We start from the raw sequence: 12,232 nt of genomic DNA, 5'->3' as shown, positions 1-12,232 counted from the left end.
TTTAGTTTATTATTCTTTTCTTATTTCTTGAGGTGTAAAGTTGTTTATTTAAGTGGGTTTTTTTTTTCATTATGTAGGCATTTGTTGCTATGGACTTCCCTCTTACAGCTGCTTTTCCTCCATTAGTTTTGGTAGGTAGTGCTTCCATATTTTTTTGTCTCATGAATTTTTAATTCTCTTTTGGTTTCTTCTTTTTTTTTAATTTTTTAATGTGTATTTATTTTGAGAGAGAGAGAGAGAGAGAGACAGTGCACAGGTGGGGAGGGGCAGAGAGAGAGGAAGACACAGAATCTGAAGCAAGCTCCAGGCTCTGAGCTGTCAGCACAGAGCCCAATGTGGGGCTCGAACCCACAAACTGTGAGAAAATGACCTGAGCCAAAGTCGGCCACTTAACCGACTGAGCCACCCAGATGCCCCTGATTTCTTTTTAAATACATTGGTTTTTCAGTAGCATGTTGTTTACTCACCACGTATTTGTGAATTTTTCAGTTTTCTTCTTGCAACTGATTTCTAGTTTTATACCATTATGTTCGGAAAAGTTGCTTGATATGATTTCTATCTTTTTAAATTTATTAAGAGATGCTTTGTGGTCTAACATATGATGTATCCTGGAGAACATTACATGTGCGCTTGAGAAAATGTGTATTCTTCTGCTGTTTGGTGGAATGTTCTGCAAATGTTAAGTCCATCTGTTACAGTGCATAGTGTAAGTCTAATGTTTCCTTATTGATTTTCTGTGTGAATGATCTATCCATTGTTGAAAGTGTCAAAACAAACTCTACTTTTCATTTATAGTCATCTGGAAGAGAAAAATACAGAAATTAATAAACACAATATAAAGTTCCATTTCAATTGGAAATAAATGTTTCAAAATAGTTGTGTTTAATATTGCCTATTTTACTGTTGCTACTGCCATAGAGAATCAAGGTACTAATCAAGTAGAGTGAAAAAAAAGATGTGTTGATAGAAACTGCTTTTAAATTCTGCTTCTGTCACCCCATTTTCATCCTTTGACAACTCCTCCTTGCCACCATCTTGTCTCAATCTAGGTCTTACTTGTGTCTTAATTTGACACTGGATGTAGGGAGGAAAAAAAATCTCCCCTGAGAAATGTATCAAGTTGGATTTGGCATCAGGGCAATGCCAACTTTGTAAAATGGTTCAGAAGTCTGAATTCATATTACCTGTGTGGGACAAAGAGCCTCAAGCAGATATTCATTTATAGGGAATGGATTGATTATGCCACTAGATGACCAGCTAAAACAAAGGCACACCCTCTCTGAAAATACTAAACTCTCCATATTGACAGTAACTATACCAATAGTCAAAAGATGCATCCTGACTTCAGAAATGCCAAAATGTGAAAAAAAATGTGAATTGTAGACTATTTTGTATATGCAAGTTATTACAAATTAATGAGATAACTCATGCAAACCGCTTAGAACTGTGCCTTGAATATAGTAAGCTACTATAATTATCATCGTCATCATCATCACTTTCCAGCTTTATTTGTAATAACCACAAATTTTCATCATGATAAATCAGACAGACTCACCTTTCTCCAAGCACTCATTTCTTCTTTTATTTCTGTGGTTCGTGCAGGATGAAATGAGAAAGCACTTTGCTAGTGTAAAATAATGAACATTATCATTATCATCATCATCATGCTATCCCCAACATAGCTGCATACCTTTCTTTATAGGATTTCCTATTCTGTAAAACCAAAGAGTTGGACTGCATAATTTTTTTAAATTTTTTGTTATGGCAAATGTTGGGCCTTGTACAAAAGTCTTTAGAATAGTTAATTCCTAAGCAAAAGTATTTGTTAACTCATGGTCAGTATATTCCCTCATATTTATGCCTTCTACCCTAGACTATTCCCAGGCATCATATTCTCTTAGGACAGATAATTTTTGTGTACCTTTCTAACTCTACAAGTTTATGGTAAATCCAGAAATTCATGGAACCCCACTGTAAGTCTTGGTTATTAACAGTCATTTTTCTACTCCTGCCCAAGCTGAGTAAAATGAGTCTAGATACTGCTCTACTATTTGGTTAATACTTATACATTGACTTCTGCTTCCAAACATGATGGAGTAACAGGGACCAGATTTAACCTCTCAACTGAATAACAAGAGCAAAGACAAAATATATAAACACCAATTTTCAAGATATTAAACATCAAATAATGAAGGACTGTGATCCCCAAGATATGGAAAACATGCAAAGTAAGCCCCACTTGTCCCAGCTTGCTGCTTTGGGAGAGTTTCTAGCACATGGCATGGAGAAGAAGCCAGGCAGATTCCCTGAGTTGAGATGAAGCTGAATCCAGGGAAATGAAGGTGACTAAAGTTCATAGGATAGAATACTGGAGATAGAGAGATGACTAGAGAGAGATGCGAGCAGATTTGCACAAGATCCCCCTTGACGGGGCGCCTGGGTGGCGCAGTCGGTTAAGCGACCGACTTCAGCCAGGTCACGATCTCGCGGTCCGTGAGTTCGAGCCCCGCGTCAGGCTCTGGGCTGATGACTCAGAGCCTGGAGCCTGTTTCCGATTCTGTGTCTCCCTCTCTCTCTGCCCCTCCCCTGTTCATGCTCTGCCTCTCTCTGTCCCAAAAATAAATAAAAAACGTTGAAAAAAAAATTAAAAAAAAAAAAAAGATCCCCCTTGAGTATTCAGCAGAGGATTTATCAGTTAATGCATGTCAGAAAACTACCTGGGGCTGGGGGCAAAACCAACTAAAAGGATTGGAGGAAGCAGTAACTACTGTCTACACACAGCCAGAAATGGTGCCTGTTCTCACAAACCAGACTGGAAAACCTCATAATTTACTGGAAAGAGTGGTCGGAAAATTTTTCTCTCAGTGGCATCAAACTGTCTCCAAGTAATTTAACATAATGAAGTTCAAGAACACTTATGGGAATTCAAAAATACCTAGCACCCAAAAAGGTATAATGCATAATCTACAGCATCTATTTAAAAATTACCAGACATAGTAATTTATCTGTTCTCTTTAAGAGTAGGAAATCCCAGTACCCTCCCAACATACACACATATCACACACACAGTTGGAATTCCCCAAAGGAAAAGAGAGATGGAAGAAGTATTTGAAGAAATAATGTCCAAAATTCTTCCAGATTTATTGTAACCTATAAACCCATAGATCCAAGAAGCTCCGTGAACCCAAGCACAAGATACATGAAGTACACCAAAGCATATCATAACTAAAACCATACGCAAAACCAATGATAAAGAGAACATCTTAAAAGCAACCAGAGGAAAAAAGACATGTTATTTAGAAAATAAAAAAAGATCAAAAGATGAGGAAAACAGCAAATTTCACATCTGTAATAATATAACAGAGAAATGGTGGAGGACTAAAAGGTAAAAATATTAAAGGAAAATACTGTCAGTCTATCATTTTATACACAATGTATCTTTTACAAACGAAGATGAAATAAATATTTTCTCAGACATAAAAAACTGAAAGAATTTATTACCAACAGACTATAAAATTTATTACCAGCACACTGTAAGATATATGAAAGGAAGCCCTTCAGGCAACAGGAAAATGATACTAGATGGAAATATGGACATCTACCAATAAAAAAGGAAGAATACCAGAAATGGTAACTACATAAATAAATATGCAAATTTTTTTCTTATTATTAAATGTCTTTAAAAGATAATTAGCTATTTAAACAAAAATAATAAAAATATAGTGTGGGATTTATAAAATATTCAAATGAAAAATGTATGACAATAATAGAACCTTAAAATAGGCTCATAAACTATTTGTAAAATGATATAATATCCCTTGAAAGTAAACTGTAATAAGTGAATGAGGGATACTATAAACCCCAAAGCAACTAAAATGACAAAATAACATGCCAGGAAAAGAGAACAAAAATGGAGCCATTAAAATGTTTAATTGATCCAAAAGAAAGCAAAAAAAGAGGGAAAAAAGAACAGAGATGGAACAAATAGAAAACAAACAGCAAGATTAGATGTCAATCTAACACAAAATAATCACATTAAATATAAATGGTCTAATCACTCTTAATTAAAAGGCAGAGATGGTCAGATTGGATAAAAAGCAAAATGCTTTTTTTAAATGCTGCCTACAAGAAAATCTCTTATTAAATATAAAGATTCAAACAGATTGAAAACAAAAGAATAGAAAAAAGATAGCTAACACAAATCAAAAGAAACCAAGAGTATTTCCATTAATGCTAGATAAAACACATTTCAGAGCAGAAATAGTAGTAGTGATAAAGAAAGTGATTTCTTAATGATAAAGAGATCAATTAATCAAGAAGAAATAATCTTAAGTTTATGTATCAATATCAGCTTCCAAATGCATGAATTAATAAATTAATAAAATTCCTTTCTATTTAAATAATTTTTAAGTTTTTATATTCACCAAAACCCTCCTCTGGCATTAGTGGATACATTTGTTACAACTGATGAGCCACTATTGATACATTATTAACTAAAGTCCATAGTTTATATTAGGATTCACTGTGTGTTGTACATGCTCTGGAGTGTGTGTGGGGGTGGGGAGAGCATGTGAATGTGTGTGTGATTTTCTTTTTGAATTGAATTTAAATAAACATATCCACATGTATCATACTAAATAGTTTACTGCTTTAAAAATTCCTGTGGCCCACCTATTCATCACCCCCTTCCTTCCTGGAAACCACTGATTTTTTTTATGTCTCCACACTCTTGCCTTTTCCAAAATGTCATATAGTTGGACTTGTATAGTATGTAGCCTTTTTAGAATGGTTTCTTTCACTAAGTAATATGCATTCAAGTTTCCAGTGTGTCTTTTTGTAGCTGATAGCTCATTTCTTTTTTGTTGTTGAATAATATACTGTTGTCTGGCTATGCTCAATTTGTTTATCCACTCACCAACCAAAGGGCGGGATTGCCAGACTCTATGATAACAGCATGTTTAGTTTTGTAAGAAACTGTCAAACTGTCTTCCAAAGTGGCTGCATCATTTTGCATTCCCACCGGCAGTGAATGAGATCTTCTGTTTCTCCGTATCCTCACCAGCATTTGGTGTTGTTGGTATTTTGGATACCTATTAGCATAGGTACGTAGTAGTATCTCATCATTATTTTAATTGCTTTTTAGTTTTTAATGGATAGTTTTTATATATAGTTTTTAACATGTTTAATATTTTGAGGTTTTAGTATTTACATTAATTTACATTTTTATGAAAGTAAATTCAAAGTAAAATTCGAATATCATTACTGTACTACATATTGTGAGGTTGAAGAACATATTTTATTCAACAGTTTAACTTCATTTATAATATTATATAAATATTATATAATATTATAATATTAAGATATTTAGATGTATGGAATTATGGTATCTATTTGGATCTTTGCCTTGTGGCTGTCCTGTTTGGTCACAATTTTTGAGAATCATTGAGAGGTTGTAGACAGTCTCAGTAGAAATATGTACATAAACAAATACAGACAAAATTTTGTGTGCCTTTCAGGGATTCACAGACGTCCTAAGACTCATTCATGTATTCATTCATTATACGTCAGCAACCCCTGCCCTGAATTTCTGACACATTACTGCCCATTCAGTTTCCCAAAAGCATAGTCCCAAGATTGTCATCCTTTACATCTACATTTATACTCCTCCGGAGGCATCCAGTTCTTTAAGCAGTGATTCTTTCAGCCTGCTATAAAACATTCAGTACTTCTTTCTTTTTGCGGCCATCACTGAAGTGCCAGTGGCCAAGATGAAGTCCAATCCCTCTGTGACTTCTGAGCGGAGCAAGAACCATAGAAGGCATTTCAATGCACCTTTCCCACATTTGCAGAGAGATTGTATCTTCCTCTCTTTCCAAAAAGCTGAGACAGAAGTACAACATTTGACCGGTGGCCATCTGGAAGGATGATGAAGTACAGCTTGTGCAAAGACACTACAAAGGTCAGCAAATTGGCAAAGTAGTCCAGGTGTATGGGAAAAAATATGCCATCTACAGTGAATAAGTACAGCGACAGAAGGCAAGTGGCACAACTGTCCATGTGGACATTCACCCCAGCAAGGTGGTTATCACTAGACTAAAAGTGGACAAAGACCACAAAAAGATCCTTGAACGTAAAACCAAATCTCAGCAAGTAGTAAAATAAAATGGCAAATATAAGAAAGAAACAATTGAGAAGATGTAGGAATAAACTAATCTTATACACAGCTTTAAACAAAAACTATTAAAATGAAAAAAAAAAAAATAAAACATTCAGCAAACTAACCTCACGTTAACCTGATCAGACCTCTCCCTGCATTACCTTCATTCATGTAGCCCAAGAATAAGCCACTGCCAATTTGTTCAACTTGCTGTTCTCTGACTGTATCTCCAGGCTTTCCAGTGTCTCCAGGTTTATATAATTTTTCCACCTGAAATTCCCTTTTCTTTATCTCTGCCTTTTGAAATCCTACCATTATTCAAGGCTCTTTGATGTAACGTTTTCTTCCTACCTCACCTACTCTAAAAGAATCTCTTCTTTTTCTGACCTCTCAGAACACATTTCTATACTCATTCTTTCATTCATCTGTCCCTCCTTCATTCATTCTATCAATCATACAATGAACTCGGCTGAGCATTCACAGTACTGGGCACTCTACTGGTACAGATGCTTGTGCTCTGGAAGATTTCAGGTGAACAGGAATGCATCTAAGGGAACTGATGAAGGCCTGAACTGGAGTACAATAAGACATAGAGGTTAAGAGTCAGACCATCCAGGGGCGCCTGAGTGGCTCAGTCAGTTAAGCCTCTGACTCTTGATTTCTGCTCAGGTCATGAACTCACAGCTCATGAGTGTGAGCCCCACCTCAGGCTTTGCACTGACAGCACAGAGCCTGCTTGGGATACTCTCTCTTTGCCCCTGCCCCGCTCTCTCTTCTCTCTCTCTCTCTCTCTCTCTCTCAAAATAAATAAATAAACATTTAAAAAAAAAAAAAAGAGTAGAGGTGCCTGGGTGGCTCAGTCGGTTAAACGTCTGACTTTGGCTCAGGTCATGGTTTGTGGGTTCAAGCCCCACATTGGGGTCTGTGCTGACAGTGCAGAGTCTGCTTGGGAGTCTCCCTCCCTCTCTCTCAACCACTCCCCCACTCTCTCTCTCTCAGAAGTAAACGAATAAACATTAAGAAAAAAAAGAGAGGGGCGCCTGGGTGGCGCAGTCGGTTAAGCGTCCAACTTCAGCCAGGTCACGATCTCGCGGTCCATGAGTTCGAGCCCCGCGTCGGGCTCTGGGCTGATGGCTCGGAGCCTGGAGCCTGTTTCTGATTCTGTGTCTCCCTCTCTCTCTGCCCCTCACCCATTCATGCTCTGTCTCTCTCTGTCCCCCCCAAAAAAACCCAAAAAACAAAAACAAAAACAAAACAAAAAAAACATTGAAATAAAAAAAATAAAAATTAAAAAAAAAAAGAAAAGAAAAAAAAGAGAGAGAGAAATTGTCTGGGCTCAGAGCTTTGCTGAGCTGGATGACCTGGGCCAAGTCACTTCACCTTCCTCTGCTTGCTTGGTTACCTGAAAGTCAAGATAAAAAGGGCACCTATGTCATAGGGCCTATATGGGGATGAGTGAGTTTACTACATAAAGATCTAAGAGTGCTTGGCATGTAGTAAGAACTCAGTAAATAATATTATCATTGTGAATGAAAGGAAAATGGCAGGTAAGAGTAGACTTTCCTAAAAATATATGTCTGAGAAACCTTTCACACAACCTTGTGTTCTCCAGTGTTTGTTGAAGAAGATTAAATAGACAAACACAAGCTTCTGGCAGGGTTCCTTTTCTGCGCTGGCTTTGAGCTGGTTATCTGTGTTTCAGGTACCTTTGATGACTTCTGTCCTTATAGCCATCAGTTGATGGTCTCTTGACCTAAAGAGTAGCTTTCAAAGGTCACCACTACCACTTGAGTTGGTTTTGTCTGATTGTTTGTTCATTTTTAATTGCTCTGGACCTGATAAGTGTGCAAAGAGGTTTAAAATGTTAAAGGCTTTTCTATATGACTGTACTAACACTTCCTCCTGACAAGGCAGGGCCCTCCCAGGAGTGAAATCAAAAGACCGATTTTTAGGACGACAGGTCACAGAAAGTATAGGTTACAGAGTCAGCAAGCAGGTAAATGGCCTTTTAATATATTGTAAAGTATTTTATTAAAGTTGGAGTGTTTGAAAGCACAGTACCTGCTTTCAATTTATGGGTTGTTAGCTTCCCCAGCTGAATAGAGTGAGCAAGTCATTTAAACTTCCTGGGTTTCAGTTTTGTCATCTGCCTTATGGGGATAATTCCTCTATTCGGGGATAAATAAGATGACGTACATGGAAGCACTTGAAAATAGAGAGGAGGAAAGTGTATACTGAAAACGAGCATACACTTGAGGAGTATTTGTTATGGCACAGACTTTATGAGTCTAAATCCACCAACTTTTTGAACTAAGTGCATGTGTGCTTTGACTTTGTTGAGCCGCTTGCTTTCTTATATTATTACTTGAATGACATATCAACCCATTATATGTGTTCACCTTTCGAATAGTTGAATTGCATTTCAGTGCCTGACCATGAGTTATTGTGACTCAGAACACTTAAAGAAGTTTGACTACATGCAGAAAATTTATGAGTAGCAGAGTGAGAACATGGCAGATTTCCATAAATCACTTTTATTGAGAGTTGAGTCACTCTTTGCTGTGAAAATAATTTATAGGGCAATGTTCCATTTGAAGAAAAATGAAAATTAATGGCATTTGTCAAGATGATGATGAATATATTTCAACACCAGTGGAAAAGAACAAGTTTCACAGAAAATGTAAACCTTACACCAGATTATTTATCATCATGACTATTTCAGGCTCTTTGGTAAATGTTAGGAAGTTTGGCTGAATTAGATACCGTTCACTGAGCTAGCTGCTCTCTGTGCCTCCCACATCCACTTTGAGCCATTGTATCTGCTGCTTTCCGTCCCAGGAGGCTTTGGCAGGAAACCCAAAGGCAGGATGAGACTGGGCCAGGGAATTTCTTCTCTGCTTCTCTGGGTGACGCTGAGGCTCTGGCTGTAGCTGCTGCTGACCATCACAGTTCCCGTGGAGCTCAGCCTGCCAGAGCTGTGGGGCAGGAAAGGCTTCCTGCCAGTCCTGTTCTAGATGCCCCAGTTTTCCTTCCTGGTTCTCTTCACTTAGATAAATTTAACAGATTTTCATCAAAATCTCACCTCAAAAGGACTTGTTTCCTGCTGGGGCCAAGCCAGATATATTCTCCATTAAGCAAAGTTTATAAAACTTCTGGAGTATGGATCTCGCAATAAGCTAGATCTTCATCTACCAAAATGTTTTCCAGATATCTTTATCACTGTGTTCCCTTTATTAAAATGTTTCTAAAATAAACCAAAACATCATGTGTGGTGGCCAGGCTAAATTATACTTCCCAGAATTCCCCTGCCCGTGTGTTTCTGCAGAGGGAGGGGCACAGGAGAGAGTCTTGCATGAGATTTGGAGGGAATCTTTGTAGCTCACGCACACGCACACCGTTGTTTACCTGCTGGATGACTTCATTGGTGTGAGGCAGCAGCCAGGCTTCCAACTGTTTCCACCTGCCCCGGGATCCTCCTTCACCTTTTCTGACTCCCAGACCAGGGGTGTGTGATTAACTCCATCGTGAGGGGACTCAGATTCTGCAGGACACTCATAGCATCAAGATCTGGGGCAATGAGAATTGACAAGGGTTTCAGTCTGTCCTTGTGAGCCTCACCTTGTTTTTGCTCTTCCCCACTTTACATCTGTCTTTCTTTCCCATCTGCCTGTGCTCTGGACTTCAAGCTCAGGCATCAGCCTTACAGAGTCTGCTTACCCAGCAATCTAGCTGTGTAAGGACACTTCTTTTTCCTTCTTTATCCTCTCAACTGGCCATTCCCTGAATATACCATGAGCTTTCAGTTCTCCATAACTTTGATCCTGACAGACCCTCTACCAGAATGAGCTCCCTAAAAGCCCAACACGAGCTTTTGAAACACTGCACAGACTTCCAATTCTATCCCAAAATAATATTACTTTTATAAACTCATTTTTCAACATTTCAATTAAAAATAGCCTACTCATTCTAGGAATAGCCACTGTATTTATGCTGCCTTTCATTATAGTAAATTATAAATTTTCATATTCATAACTATGATTTTACTGTAAATTATATAGCCTTCACTACATATGATTCACTTTGGTAGTCCTGGGAGCACCTAGTCTCTGGATTTTTACCTAACAGCTGCACAACACATATTTATTAAGTGGAATTGGTATGTAAGCACTAAAATTTATAGAAAAACCTCAAGTCAGTGCTCTTTGGATAAAATACTCATTTAAACTGGAGTAAATGCTTTATCAACAATCTAGTCTTATTCACTACATAATTCTCTCTAAATCTATATGTACTTACTTGGAACTGTTTTGAGTGATTTGTATTAATACACAAAGCTTAATATGGTTTTGCATCAGGAAGAACAACTTGTAAGAACTATTTTCAGCTCTAACAAGGAAGTGACAGTTTTTCAATTTTTAGCAGAGTGTTATAACTTATCTCAGTCAAACACTTGCTAGGTCATTTAGTTTGTCACTTATGTTACCTTACTTTCTCTTTTAACTCTCAGGCCTGTTCAGAAATAATAATAAAAAGAAAATTATAGTTTGATTGCTGCTAATTTTCTCGTGACAGAAGATAGAAGTGAAAATAATTTCAACATTGAATTGTCTGTGTTAAATATGACCACAAGACCTATTTCATATCAATCTTTTGTCCATGTTGGCCAATTTCTGTCAATTTCTCAATTAGTTCTCTGTGTATTAGATTCATACAGGAAGATACAGCTATAGAATTTGAAATGAATAATAAACTCCCAATTAAAATTAATAAGTTATTTGAAAATAAACCCCACATCGGCCTTATAAGGACACCGATTCCTGAAAAATCGATTTCATATTAACCTTTTTGTAATTTTATGTTGTTTGTCCTCTTCCTATCCCTCTTCTGTGCCCTCTCTGACCTCTTTTTTGTGTCCATATTTCTTGTGTCTGATCTGATTCAAACTATTTCATATGTTTTGTACTAACCCTACTTGTACGGGAAGCGTTGGGGCACCAATCAGAGCTCAGAATCACACATCACTCCAGCTGAATCCTAAACTGGAAGAAGGCTTAGGAAAGTATATGGATGGAATGAAAATAAACTATTAGGTTAATATTTTTAGTTCTAATTCTATATCCGAGTTTGAGTTGTTTTTTAATACAAAGAAAGTCAATTAACTTTCTAGAGCAAGGAAAACAAAAGAAAAGACAAAAGGGGGGCGCCTGGGTGGCTCAGTTGGTTGAGTGCCCGACGTCAGCTCAGGTTATGATCTCACAGTTGGTGAGTTCGAGCCCCGGGTCAGGCTCTGTGCTGACTGGTCGGAGCCAGGAGCCTGCTTCCGATTCTGTCTCCCTGTCTCTCTGCCCCTCCCCCGCTCATGCTCTGTCTGTCTGTCTCTCTCAAAAATAAAATAAACATTAAAAAAAATTTTTTTTAAAAGAAAAGACAAATCGTTCCGGCAGTGACTCGTGGAATCATTCAGGTTCAACACAAAGCACAACAACAAGAACAACAAAACTATCTTTTTGCAAAAGTTAGTTTTGAAAACTAGATTTTCTAGGTTATTGATTCCTCTGCCCACTTTGAAAAAATTAGCTGCCCTTTTGGAATTAATAAAAAGTAACAGATTGTCACAGTTACTGTCATTAAATGCAAGAATATGGGAGGGTGTGTCAGGAAGCAACAGTTCCTCAAACTGATAGTAATTAAAATGTGTATTCAGGGTGGCCTCCTTGGTGACAGAAGGGCAGCAGGGTCAAGGCACTGAATTGGGGAAGGATGAGTGGAGAAATGGGTTGAGGATCTGCTAAGTGTTTGCACTCTGCTGAGTGTTGTAGATATGCTAGAGCTATAACCAAGCTTCCCTAGGCTCTATCAGCCTTACACTGGGTAGGCAGTTCCAGAGGACTTTTGAGAGTTCCCAGAGGGTTCACACATGTACTCATGAATGTCTGCAACTGTTACTTGTCGCCACCATCCTGCAGAATCACATTGCTATCTACTGACAGGTTTTCCCAGCATAGCTGTCTCCACCACAGTGGAGATGCCCTCAAGATGACAAAGCAGTTGATGTCCTGCTGTGAAGTGCAAAGG

At 37.8% G+C, this 12,232-nt stretch overlaps 1 pseudogene; it reads left to right on the top strand.

The window, feature by feature from the left end:
• The first annotated feature begins 5,768 nt into the window (after positions 1 to 5,768).
• Positions 5,769 to 6,201, top strand: LOC125166173 (60S ribosomal protein L26-like; annotated as a pseudogene).
• Positions 6,202 to 12,232: the final 6,031 nt, after the last annotated feature.

Source organism: Prionailurus viverrinus, chromosome B2, assembly GCF_022837055.1.
Source record: "Prionailurus viverrinus isolate Anna chromosome B2, UM_Priviv_1.0, whole genome shotgun sequence".
NCBI classification, from domain to species: domain Eukaryota; kingdom Metazoa; phylum Chordata; class Mammalia; order Carnivora; family Felidae; genus Prionailurus; species Prionailurus viverrinus.
This window is presented reverse-complemented; position numbering and strand designations above follow the sequence as displayed.